A 14,058-nucleotide genomic window follows, 5' to 3' on the forward strand; every position below is an offset into this window, starting at 1 on the left:
GACGAGGAGGCGGACGCAAGTGCAGGTAGGGTGAAATCAATAAATAATAATTTAATAAATAAATAACAAGTAAACAAATAGACGGGTAAATACAGAACAATGAAATGAATAAGAAAACCAACGTGATATAAAACTAACATAAACAAACAAGAGGTACTATAAAACTAGGCAGGATGAACTAAAACAGGGCAAGGGAATAAACTAGGGAAAACACAGGGAACTTAAAAATAACAAAGGATAAACAAAAGATATACAAAGATATACACTAAGGAGGGAACTAAGGAGCACGAGAATAAGCAAGATAAATATCAATTACAAACAAAGAGGGAGGCTATACAAGGAAAACAAATGAATGAAACAAGACTATGAACTAAACAAAGCAGAGACAATAACCAGGAATAAACAAGATAAACAAGGAACTAAAACAAGATGGGATAAACACAGAGCAGGAAACCAAGGAGCGCAGGAATGAACACAAGAAACAGAGGTACGACAAACAACAGGGGTTAGTGCAAAGACCGACGGAGGACAAGGTGGCAGAGGAGGGCTATTTATAGTAACACAAACACACTAGAATTGGAAACACCTGGGGAAGGGGCGGAGCTACAAATGAGACACACATGGAAAAGTACTGAGACAGGAGACACAGGGGAGCACAGGTCACGTGGGGAAGACACACAGAGACACGAGACGAGGCCAAGATGTGACAGCAAGATTGAAAATGTGAATCAGTTGTCACAATCGGGACCAGGACAGGACAGGCAGGATGAGACAAGCGTGAAAAAAAGGTGAGTTTAAATAAAGAAAACATAAAACAAACAAAGGGGCAATCCAAAACGTTAGTCAAACTGGCATGGGTCAAACACAGGCATGAACAGTGTAAAAGACTTTCTTTTTGTCTTTGGCAAACTTGAAAAAGTTGCAAAAACAGAACAAAACTTTAGTAAAAACAGAACAAAAGCTTAGCACACTGCTGGGAAAACTAGATAAAACAAGACTGGAGTACATAAGACACAGGAAACAGGGCATGGAGGGTCAATACACACCACACACTGTGATAAAACAGGGACACAGGTGGAAACAATCAGCGAATTAGTGCAGTCATGTGACGGGTGATGTGTAGGTCTGGGACATGCTGGGCAATAGTTCAGTGTCAGAGACCGGTTCTCTAAAGTTATTGAGAGGTGCCATATTATATCTCTTTCCTTGCCCTGTGGTCTATCATGTCTATCACAGTGTTTTTCAACCCGTTCATTTGGAGCCTGGTGTGACAAAGCAGCTTCAAAACATCCAGCTTCCACCAAGTCTAATTGCAGACATAACAACATTTGGCTTTAGGCTATAATAGTTTAAAGTAATTAGGAATTGAGGAATTAGGGTCAAAAGGGTTGTCTTGGCATCTTAAAAGTAATCTAGTGGCCAATAATGTAATCAAAGCATCTTCAGAATTGTTGTAGTAATACTGGGGTGTGAGAAGAAATCGCAAAAACACTAGTGAGAGTACATCAGTTTTACAATTCAGTTTAAAAATAATATTTAATGTAATTTGTAAATTGAATATACATTGATAAACATACATGAAAGAGAACAAAACCTTTTTGGATATCTATATTCATTACTTATAAAATATGTTCTGACTATTATACAAATTACAATTTTAGACAAGCACAATCTACCTTAACCAATAACACAAACAGTTCTACTGTTTATTAAGCAAACATTCAAAGTGCAGGCTAGAAAAAGTAAGTAAATCATGGAGGTAATAAAGTTCTTCTTAAACAAAGACACAAATCCTGATTAGCGTAAACCAGGCATCAATGTACACAACTTTCAGAACACCTTTAAGTTGTGTAAAACTGATGCAGAAAAATCTAAGCAGAAATCCAGTGTGTTCTGGAATTTTTTTATATCATATAATTTATATGTTTTTTTTTATCTGTTGGTAGAGGTACTGCAAAGAGGGGCGTAGACCAACTTTTGCAAAGTAAGACATCAGTAACTGTAATTTAAGATGTGACATACATTTAGTAAACTTATTTGCAAAACATGTTTAGGCCGAGCTTGTTGATTGGTTTGCATACAACACAGTCGCGTCACAGTTGAGTCTGAAAGTGCTTTCACACCTGCCTCGTTTGGTCCGGACTTTTAGACTTTTCAGTTTGGTCCAAAACAAAGTAGAAGTTGTGAAAGGGGCTGCAAAAAACGGTCCGGATCTTCTGAACCATGGTCCGGTTCGCCTGCAGTGTGAAAGCGCTTTTCTGGATGGTTCGAACTTTCAGACCAATTACAGGAAGCTGAGCAGGCGTTCCTCAACAACGGCAGCAGAAGAAGAAAAATAACCATCTACTGACTGCAGCCTGCGGGAAGGCGGAGTTAGACGTCCAGCGCATCCAGTCCGGCACATTATATTTAAAGTCCGCTAACTGCCCTGTACATTGTTTACTTCCGTTCAGAGGCGGAGCTAAGACATGATGCTGACACAGTGGGCGGGACTGGACGGCATGAGGCTAACAAAGGGGGCGGAGCTGGACGCACTGGACGTACCCTCTCAAAATAACCGGAAAAGCAGGAAAAATGAGCCGTGGATACAGTTGCTTCAGGACAAGCACGTTCGTTTGGTGAATTTGAACTAACCTACAGTACTGTGCCTGAAGTTGCTGCTGCTGCTGGTATAAAAACCACAATAGCAGCAGCATTAATATGGAGACGAAATGAATCTGTTCATTCATTTTATCCTTATCCTGGAAAGGCTTCCTGCCGAATGAATCACCCGCTGAATTATCAACACGCCAACGTCAGACGCATCTCCTTCTAAAACCAATCAGCATCAGGTTAAGGAAAACGCATCAATACGTAAGTGATGATAAAAGGATGTAGGAGTATCACACAAAGGTCTTTGGTGCGCTCCCTAAACTGCAGTGTGGAAATACAAATAAGCGGACCAAATATATACAATGTAGCAAACACATGAACCTTGGTTCGAACCACGGTCCGGACTTTCAAGTGTGAAAGCACCCTGAGTGAAGCTGTGGTCCTGTGGTTTGCATTTTACACATTGTGGAAAAATGATAAAAAAACAGGGTTTTTGACATCAGAAGAAGAAGTTGTAGAAAGTTTTGCGGTGGGTTAAGTGTGCCCTGAGTCGCAAAAGGTTGGAAATGCCTGTTATTTACAGTTTAAACACTCTACATAGCTTATAAAATGCATATAATATAGTACATATAATGATATTTTGTCATTTAATTATTACACAATCTGCCTGTTTTTTGTAGCAACATGCATTGTTGCTACAAAAGTGGTTGTATATAAAACTTAATGTATAAAAAAATAAACAAAAATCAGTGACCACAAAATACATTCTACTACTAAATAGTTTTCAGCTAAAATGAAACATATGTGCACCATATCAGTATTCCAAGCAGCTCCAGTTTCCAGTTTCTTAGACATACAGACAACAGTTCCTCAGGAACCCCACCCTTCTAAGGCCCTGTCTCTAGGGTTCAAATCTGGAGGAAATACCTCATTACACCTTATTATGTTCAGTGATGTGCCAGAGCAAGCCACTGCACTGATAAGCAGCATAGAAAGACACAAAGAGAGCACAAGTGGCAACCCATCTCTGATTATAATGGCATCAGACTGTGTCCTGTCCAGAAATTAGGCAGTGCATTATACTACCTGTAAAGATATGATAGCTAAACACTAAAAGTAACTTAAAAAATACAGTACCAGTCAAATGTTTGGGCACAGCACTTCTCATTTAATGTTCTTTTTAATCCTATTCAGTCCTATATTTTTATTTTATAGATTAATATTGAAGACTTTAAAATGAATGCATATGTAATTATGAAGTAAACAAAAAGGTTTTACTTGTTTACCAAATTGTTTTTACTTTAGATTCTTCAAAGTAACTTTGCCCACCCTTAGCATTCTCTCAGTCGGCTGCATGATGTAAAACCTTGAATGGTTTTCCAACTGTCTTAAAGGAGTTCTAGAGGTGCTGAGCTCTTCCTTCACTCTGTGCTCCAACTCGTTCCAAACCACCTGAGTTGGGTTTTTATATCAGGTGTTTGTGAAGGCTTAGGGTGTTCCGCATCAGATCATACACAATATTATCTCCAAAATTTTCAAATAATGTTATAGCAAAATGCCCTGACATATTGTAAAATTTTGGGCCATACAGGGTACAACTTTTTTGCTGTAGTGAAAGGAGAATTTACACAATTCTCAATTCCTATTAAATATATACTAGAGACTGATTATATCTGTCCAGTATCATTTATTTTACTTCAATCCTGAATATATGGAGTGAATTATTAGTAGGGGTGGGCAATATTGTCGTAAAAAAATAATATCACAATATTTCATGGTATTTTCGTGATAATGATACTCTTGATGATATGACAAAACACTTATAAAACACGTATAGAACACAAAATTACTTCAAGAATACACTACTGCATCAAATATATATATATATATATATATATATATATTTTTTTTTTTTTTTTTACTGCAGACAATATGATATGGCACACCCACAACTGAGATATTAAAAAAACAAGAATTTTATCAGATACTAATCCGATACTAATGCACCCCAATTATCTATATCCAGGATTAAAGTAAAATAAATAATACTGGACAGATATAATTTGTCTCTAGTAGATGGGAAATAAGAACAGTGTGAATTATTATTTTGCTAAAATCAGTAAAAAAGTAGTACCCTGAGCCTGAGGTTATAATTAGGGGTGGGTGATATGGCATAATATTCCAGGGTATAATATCGTACACGATATTTAAAAATGTTGGCGATGTTATTAGTATCATAACATTTTGAATATGTTACAATCTGATGAAAATCTCAATTAGGGTAAATAAACCTTAGTATTAATTTTGTTGCAGTAGTGCATTCTTAAAATGGTTATTTTTTTTTACCAATAATTTCACTATTGCAAAAATACCCAAAACGTCTGCTATCTAACTGCATGTGTGTTTCTTCATAGTTTTTAAGCCTTTTTTATTATTATACAATGTAGGAAAAAATACAAATAAAGAACAAATATTAATGAAAATGTTTGTCCAAATGATTGACTGGTACTGTATATATAAAGTTTGGTGGGTTTGTAGGGAAAAACAAGGGTGTGAATTCTTATGTTCCATTCTTTGAGCCTTTTAAAAGGTCATTTCTTTGCAAGCCATTTTAATCCCTTTTTTTAATAAACTTTGCTAAAACCCTTTTGGAGTTTGTTTAAAAACGAAATGGGAAATCGGTTAAGAGCTTCTAAACAAGATTAGCACAAATTGCACATTTCCTGCACAGCTTACCTCAAATGACTTTTGAGGAAATCCAACAATCAACTACTACAATGAACAGTAATATTAGTTTTATATGGAAAAATGTGTGTCCATCAAATGGTTTTCTTTAAATATGTGTGTGGTCTCTTCTGACATTCAACTAATATGGTTTATCTTGTGTTTATCATGCTGGGTGAAAATTCGCCATCACTCCTCGGCTTAGTTTACAAGCCTTTTTATAAACATCCTCCCCTCTTAAAGACTCAGCAAAAACCTCAATGATTTACAGTCAAGACCGCAGAAAAGTTCACAATCAGAGCACCAATACCACATTTACAAAAAATGAAAAAAGTTCAGATCACAGTTGTTTACCATTTAAAAATTGGGTGGTTTAACTCTCCTGTTATGTTACAAGTCAAATTGATCCTTGGTAAAGTTTGAAGATCTAGGAAAATAGTTTAAAGTATTTTTTTTGTATGAAACTTCTTCTGCTTGCCTTATTTGGTGTAATCAACATATAATAAGAAAATGTTTCATCTCACATAATTGCAACCACCCCCTGCAAAAACTAAAAATAAAGTAAAATGGCAATGTTATGTAAAACTATTGTGTTTATTGTGTTTGTTCTTTCAAAAGTAATAAAGAAGAAAAAAAAGTTTAAACATGTATTTTTTTTTTATGAAAAATAAGTGAATTATCCTAATTGAACCATTACCTGTCAGAGAATTACCCCAAGAAGATCCTCAAACACCAAACAAGTCAACAGCAAATGTGGCTCCATTTAAAATGGAAATTAAGAGGCTTTCTTATGGTATAAGGTTTATAGCTAAGAAGCATAATTGCAACAAAGTAAAAATTTACCTAAAAACAAATTTTTCTTACTTTTTGTGCTGTTTTTATTTAAAGTGTCTCCTTTTTACTGTTTGAATTCTCTACTCTCTGCAAAATCATGATTTAACCAAGTCTATCACAAATGTGACAAATGTTTAAACGTATTTTTTTTATGAAAAATAAGTTAATTATCCTAATTGAACCATTACCTGTCAGAGGTAAGAAACACCATTGCGCTAAATATTGATAGAATCATTAGCAATTGAGTTATTAATAAAATATTCACACTGCTTCTTAGGATTTTTTTGTTTTTAGACATTTTGGATAATTAAACATGCACCAGGCCAAATTGACACACCATTGCTGCTCTGACAAATGAACATAATAGTATGTTTTTCCGTTGTATCCAAAAACACCTAGACAAAAGCAATAAAGTAAAAAATTTGAATGGTAGAAATTTTAAGCATTGTATTTGCATGTCATCAGACAATATAGAAAAATCATAAAAACAATTTTACTGTGAAAAAATGAGAAAATAAATGGTTCATTAAAAACAGATAAACACATGTTCCTCTTTAAGCAGTCTGTGCTATCTAAAATGCCTCAGGTAATATAGGCCACATCCAAAAGCACATTTATCAATGTTACATTGAGAGCTTAGTGTTTTATCATGAACAAGCCAGCTTGAATCAGTTTGAAACGTATCATTTGGGAAACCACTAAACAAGCACTGCAAAAAGCACTGCCTATCAGAGAAAAGTGGGCCGGAAATGGGAGGGGCTTATCTTATACATGCTCAAATATCTGCATTTTTTTTTAATAAATAAATCATAACGGGATATGATTTTTTAACAGGGTTTGTTTGAGAAGTCACTGCCCTCCCTGTGGCAGACTGGGACTATACACCACTGCAGTTGTGTCATCATTTTGTAGTCTGTGCCATTTGTTTATGTGCATATTTGGTGTTCTGTATCTAAGCTGAATTTCTCAATAAGCAGAATGAATTTATCTAGCTAGCTCTGTGGTTCTCAAACTTGGTTTTGGAGCAACACACCCAGCTCACCTTAGCAAAAGTTTGTCAGTTAGTTGATTAGGTAAGAGACTGCTTAAAAATGATGATTTATTTATTTTTTTAATTGAAAATCTTTGGAATATAATCAAGAGGAAGATGGATGATCACAAGCCATCAAACCAAACTGAACTGCTTGACTTTTTGCACCAGGAATGACATAAAGTTATCCAAAAGCAGTGTGTAAGACTGGTGGAGGAGAACATGCCGAGATGCATGAAAACCGTGATTAAAAACCAGGGTTATTCCACCAAATATGGATTTCTGAACTCTTAAAACTGTATGACTATGAAATTGTTTTCTTTGCATTATTGGAGGTCTAAAAGCTCTGCTGTTATTTCAGCCATTTCTCGTTTTCTGCAAATAAATGCTAAATAAATGTAAATATTCTTTTCTGAAATTTGGGAAAACAAAACAACAATGTTTATTTTACTCAAACATACTGAAACTGAAGTGGTCTCTTACTCCAGAGCTGTGTACTGTACTTAGTACCAATGGTAGTATATAAACAATAAAACCTGCATGTCTAAATTTAGGAATAAAAATAGAGGAAACATGGTTTTCCAGTATGTGTGTGTTGTGGTAAGCAGTGACCAGTGAAATGGAGCCACATTTGTAAGAAACATGCATTTGTGGGATGAGCAACAGAGCTGAGTGTGTGGTTTGCTCCCACAAAAAAACTCTTCTCACATTGCCAAACAGCTGATTTTGCAGTTGCTATTGACACTTGTTTTAAGCCTCTGGTACACAGGTGAAGTGGCACCTGTGAACACGGGCTCTGCTACAGTGGTCATTAGGTATCTGCTCCAATAATTAGCATGTCACTTTTTAATGATCTGGACAGAGCCCACGTGATAGGGCAAATGCCAGTTGGTGTTCCTCAAATTTAGGTTGTGGCATTATTTGAAGTGAGCCCCAGTACCAGTATCTCCAAAATGAAGGTCAAGTTCCATCTAACGGCGGCTGTCAGAGGCAGGAAGTGAAGTGGGGGTCCCTCAAGAAAAAGACGACACCCCAAGAAGATCCTCAAACATTGTACATTGTGAGTCAACAGCATATGTGGCAAATGTGGCTTTCCAATGGTACAAGGTTTATTGCCAAAAAGCATTGTTACATCAAAGAAATAATCTACCAAACCTGAATTGCCTTATGTTTTGTGCTGTGTTTACCTAAACTGTCTACTATTGGTGCGCAATATGGCCCTAAGATAATATTACACTATTTCATGGAATTTTCACGATAATGATACTCTTGGCGATATGACAAAACACTAACAAGTTAAAAAAATATATAATTCAAGAATACACTACTGCAACAATATGAAAATGTAATTTTATTGCTGCATGCAATATAATATGGCACACCCCTAACTGAGATATTAAAAAAGACCAGAATTTTTTCAGATTTGTAACAGAACTGATCAATGAGTCAGGATTTCATGATACTAATAATGTACTCCACATATCTTAATATATTCAGGATTACAGTAAAATAAATTATACTGGACATATATAGTCTCTAGTAGATATATAATGGTAAATGAGAACAGTGTGATTTTTTTAACTTTTGCTATAAACAACAAAACATAGTACCCTGACGTAATAATTAGGGATGGGTAATATGGCACTATATTTCAAGGTATAATGTCGTTCACGATATTTAAAAATGTTGGCGATATTATTGCATACGATATGATATGGCACACCCCTACTGTCTATTTTTTACTGCTTGAATACTCTACTCTCAGAAAAAAATCCCAATTTAACCAAGTCTAGCAAAATGTGGCACCACATCAACAGGCTTTCCAACGGTATAAGATTTATTGCCAAGCTGCATTGTTACAACAAAGATAATAATAATCATATTGTAAACAACACACAGTTGTTCTGTACAAGCGTAGCCAGTGATGAGCAAACAGTCAATAGTTAACTATGTTGTACATGTTAACATTAACACATATTTGCCTGCAGGCTAACCCTTTCAGACCCTGCGTCCTTTACAATGGAAATCATGTATTTTCATGTATGAAACTGTAGCTTGGTCCTGCCCACTGCACTGGAAAACAGTACTAGAGCATTGAGGCAAAGTAACAGCTTATTTTTACTCATTTAATAATAAAAAAAAAACTTTTTAACTTTTTAATCATGTTTTTTTTTACTGTTCAGGGATGGTTTATGAAATAAAAACGTCAATACGAAATATAACACTACACACAGGCTTCCAATGCAATGACATAAAAAGCTAGTAGAGTATTAGTCTTCTTTTCTGTGCTTTACAGACAGAAAACAATATTCTTAATTTTCCCATCACTTAAGATCAGGTTAAGATAAGTTCAGGCCTGAAAGGGTTAATGTTAGTATAACGCTTTAGTTAGATACCCAAGCTTTATATGTCAAAATATTGGAAACTGTGAACATCTGTGGAACATTTCACTCCTATAACACGTTCAATAGACTTCTACAATAAATGTGCTGCACCAGCCTGACACCCAACTTATTATGGGATGGTGCTGTTTGAGATGCAGCTCCAGGGTAAAACTTAAATAAGCAAAATTCAGACACCAAACACGTCCTGACTGAAACGTGCATTTGCAATGTGCATACAGCAAAGCTGGCAGTATTAAACCAACACTTGTTTAGTCTTAAATTAACTACTTAAATCTAACTAACACTAACATTCCGCAGCTCTTTAAAATAAACAATTCTCCTCAGCACTGCTGTTTATGGTCATAACCAGGTTGTGGACTGTAACCTTGCTGGAATTAAAAAATAACGAGCCCAACGTTCATGTTTGTACATCAAATAAGCATTTAGTGAATCTAGCAATATCTTAATTCAGCTGTGGAATCTAAACAACAACGTATTTACCCCCAAAAAACAGTTTACATCTCAGTTTCAGCACCAAATATCCCATTTTAACTGCACTTGGCAAACAATGCATGAATACAGGTAGGTTATGAATTCGCATCAGTTGGTCTGTCTATGCAGGTGTTATTTCAGCTAATTTTACCGAGCTATTTAATTTCATATCTAACGTTTTTAACCAAAAAAGCAATATTTAGCAGTGTGTAAATGGATAAAGTTAAGTCTGCTGTACTTACATGAGGCTGGAGCGCAGGGAGGGAATCTCAATCCTCCAAACACGGTAAACCCCTCTACCCTGAGTATAATCCCACCCGTATTCCGTCAGACCTACTCCAGACCCTCACTCTGCCTCACATTAGCTCATACTCACACCCACCCGACCACTGGAGCTCCCAATCAATCACAGAGCAGCAACCCAAACACCTTCAGCCAATAACAGAGCAGGGGGAGGGGCTTGTAGGAATACGGGTGCAGTATAAGCTCACACAGGCTCAAAAGACTTTTTTTCTCTTGGTATATTTTTTCTTAGTATACTTTCTAAACCTGTGACTTATCAGAATGGATCCTCTGTGTTTTGTCACCATTCCATCATTTGCATTGTGATGGTTCTTCAACTATGCATTAAAACATGCGACAACAAAATAGGCTTTAAAGAGTTTTGACATTTAAAAAATACAACGTTGTATTTGTTTTATTATAATGCGCACCATCAATTTCCAACGTCTATTTTCATACATAAGATGCACTTGATTATAAGGCGCATTTTAAGCAACACTAGTTAGGAATAGGGGTGTCATCATGTTTCCCTTATATATATATATTTTTTTAAATAATTTTATTTCTAATTTGTATCCCACTTACATGTCCAAACACCCAATCCACTCATTAGGACTCCCCTATCACTAGTCATGCCCCAACACCAGGAGGGTGAAGACTAGCACAAGCTTCTGCTCTCTGAACTTCTGGGCCCTTCGTATTTCGTTCCAATCTGCAGGAACGGCTGCGTTTCTAGCGCAGGTAAATCACAGAAACAGCCAAGAATCTAGCAAGCTCAGGACTCGAAGCTGCATAATAAAGTAGTCAGGAAATATCTTATATTTATACCCTATTTTCCCTCCAAAATGGATATTTTTCAAGTGGGACTAAAATGACTGGATAGTGAATGTTATATATAAAAAACATTCACCATGTCTTATTAAAATCAATTTATTTGCAACCATTTTAGTGATCTTCATTTAGTTCTTTTTTACATACATGAGCACAAGAGACAAACGCAGGGCGACACCAGCGACTCGTTCTAGTGTTAACGCAGGGTAAGTAAACAAAACTGTAAAAATGAGCGCAGGATGTTCTACACAGATTTCTCTCCTGTTTATTTGGGTGAGTAAAGCGTTTCTGTTCATTTACAGTAAGCTTAGATTTCCACTATTTTAGCCAGTTAGTGCTAGTAATTGTCGACCGACAGCGCTACACTAAGAAACCCTTAGTGTTCCCGTAAGCCAGGGAGATATTAGCTAGCGGTTCGTCCCGCGTAGCTTGTTTTAACACGGTAAACACGCAGACTACAGACCAATACAGTCACATCTGAACAGCGAAAGCGCTATGCTGCGGTCATCGGCTAATGCTAATACTGCTTCAGCCTCGGTGCTGGAGAACTAAACTAAAACTCTTTTATAATGCTGTACTTCAGTGGAGTGGCTTTACTGCTCCTTACAACTTGATTGGTAAAATTCATACATAAGGTATTTTTTGGAAAAATTAAGGGATTTTAAGTGCACTTTATAGGGCAATAAATAAAGTAGTTAGTCTTCTTTTATGGTGGGCTTATGATTAGTCAAGAGTTGATCTGTTCTGCTCTTATTGGCTAGTTTTTGACCAGAAAAAACACAAGACCAAGCTGGTCAACCAGCAAAACCAGCAAGACTAAGCTGGGCAACCCACATGATCAGAAAGACCACAATGACCAGCAAGAACAATGTGGTCTACCCACACGACCAGCATGACCAAGTTGATCTACCATCATAACCAGCAAGACCAAGATGATCAACCAGCATGACCAAACTGGTGGACCAGCATTACAAGCCAACCTCAAGTGAAAAGGTAACATTACTTTCTTAAAAAACATTAGTGTACTTATTTATGAAATTCCTTTTTTTATTTCATAAAACCATAATTATATAACTATCTATTATGTAATTTTGTATGAAAGATATCTATACCTAAATACATTTGAGTAAACTACACTCCTCCCAAGTTCTTCAATGCACTCATGCAGAAGAGCACTGAGAGAGAAATTATTTGAAAATAATTACATTTATTTAATTTTTACAAGGCAGTTGTCCCATTTTAAATAAGTAAAATTATCTTATCAAATTGGTCAGTGTCGTCAAAAGCTGGTTAACCTGCTAGCTTATCTGCCTAGAATTGATCATTTCCTTTGGATGCCCAGCTTTTCAACCACCTTGACACTCAATATATTTTGACGGTAACCTTAAATTGGTGATTCCTTGTTTCTTTATTCTTTTTCTAGGTTTAATAATATGCTGTAATTTAATGACTGGTATCCAGATGTTGGTTGCATATTTTAAGTTTTTGGATGCTGTATGTGGTCTGATTTGCATAACATTAATTCACATGAATGTTGTCATTAATGAAAGTCATTATGTACAGTTGTGGTTGTATGTTCACCTACATAGACCTGAATGTCATGGTAATATTAAGCTTTTAGTTATTTATTTGATCTGTTTCTTTGTTTGGCAGCACTTGTTGGATTGAACAACACACAGTACTTTGGAAAAGTCCTGTGAGCTCAGGATAACAGGAATGTCTCCTGAAGGCATTTCCAAATAACTGCACACAGCAAGATCATCAATTATACATTTCTGAAGTTACTGGGAGGTGTAGACACTTATCCAAGGTTCTAAAGAAGACTCAAACTGTCACCCCAATTGACAGGATATTTGTTGAGAACCACCCAGGAACCATCAAGGCAAAGAAGAACTATAGGAAGTAACTAGTGGTTTAAATTGGATCTCCAGTTGATTCTTGTTGTTTTACCAAGACCTTAAATACACACTAGGGACGCACGCTTTGACAAGGTAGCTCAACTCGATAGAACACCATTTTAAGCAGGCACCGTTTGCTTTAGATTTTATGATATGTAACATAACGTGCTAAAACTGCCCAAGCACTGAATCACCAAGTCTGAGGCAAGTGTTTAGTAGCGTTAGTTTAGCTGAAAGGCTGAGCAATGCTGAGAGTCTGAGGTTAGGGGAAGTTTAAGGGTTAACTTTACCTAGCACTTAGTGCTATATCTTCACAACTAAGGCTGTATTTCTGAAAACATTTTGTCCTTTAAGTTTTAGAGCTGTTAAATTGACTGGGGGGGGAAGGTAGGCGTTCTCTGCTGCAGTGCTGTTAGCCAATCAGAGGCGATATGTTTGCATGTGTGAAAATTCATGAGCAAGAGCCAAAATCCTGTCTTTCTTCAGAGACCTCTGATTCAGTGGTCTAAAGCAGGGTTATACAGAAACACTGGAACACTATTTTTTCACAAAAAAACGTCTCACATGGCATTCATTTATATTAGAGACCACAACTAGACATTTTAAAATGAATTAAAAAACAATGGAATGAGACTTTTAATGTAACAATGGGCTACAAACATGTGTTTCACACTACTTCTGTACGTGTAGCTCCAAAAAATATTGCCCATATTGTTACTGGTGACCTTTATCTTCCTTTCAAATATAATTATATCTTCCTTTTTTGGCTGCAACAATTCTTTTGAGGCTAAGTGTAGAATTACTACTACTAGGTCTGCATTCCATTTCCCAGACAGGGTCAGCAGAACAAGCCCTCCCAAACATAATTCAGCTTTACTCAACATGACAAATCTGCTTAGGGGTGTTTCTTGCTTGTTTTCTGGTGTCAATTAGGACCTTTTTCACAATATTCTGCTATGCAATACTGCGGAGCAGTTATCTATAACCCTGA

The 14,058-nt window shown here is 36.2% G+C and overlaps 1 protein-coding gene across 2 annotated transcripts in view; it reads right to left on the reverse strand.

The window, feature by feature from the left end:
* Nucleotides 1–10,427, reverse strand: part of col6a4a (collagen, type VI, alpha 4a) — an 84,088-nt gene extending 73,661 nt beyond the window's left edge. Inside the window, exon 1 of one of the 2 annotated variants that reach the window (XM_022674153.2) lies at nt 10,299–10,427. The gene's annotated coding sequence lies outside the window, so the exon portion shown is untranslated. The remainder of the gene's footprint in view (nt 1–10,298) is intronic. The other variant, XM_022674155.2, reaches the window with a different exon arrangement.
* Between the last annotated feature and the right edge of the window lie 3,631 nt (nt 10,428–14,058).

Source organism: Astyanax mexicanus, chromosome 6, assembly GCF_023375975.1.
Source record: "Astyanax mexicanus isolate ESR-SI-001 chromosome 6, AstMex3_surface, whole genome shotgun sequence".
In the NCBI taxonomy this organism is placed as follows: Eukaryota; Metazoa; Chordata; class Actinopteri; order Characiformes; family Acestrorhamphidae; genus Astyanax; species Astyanax mexicanus.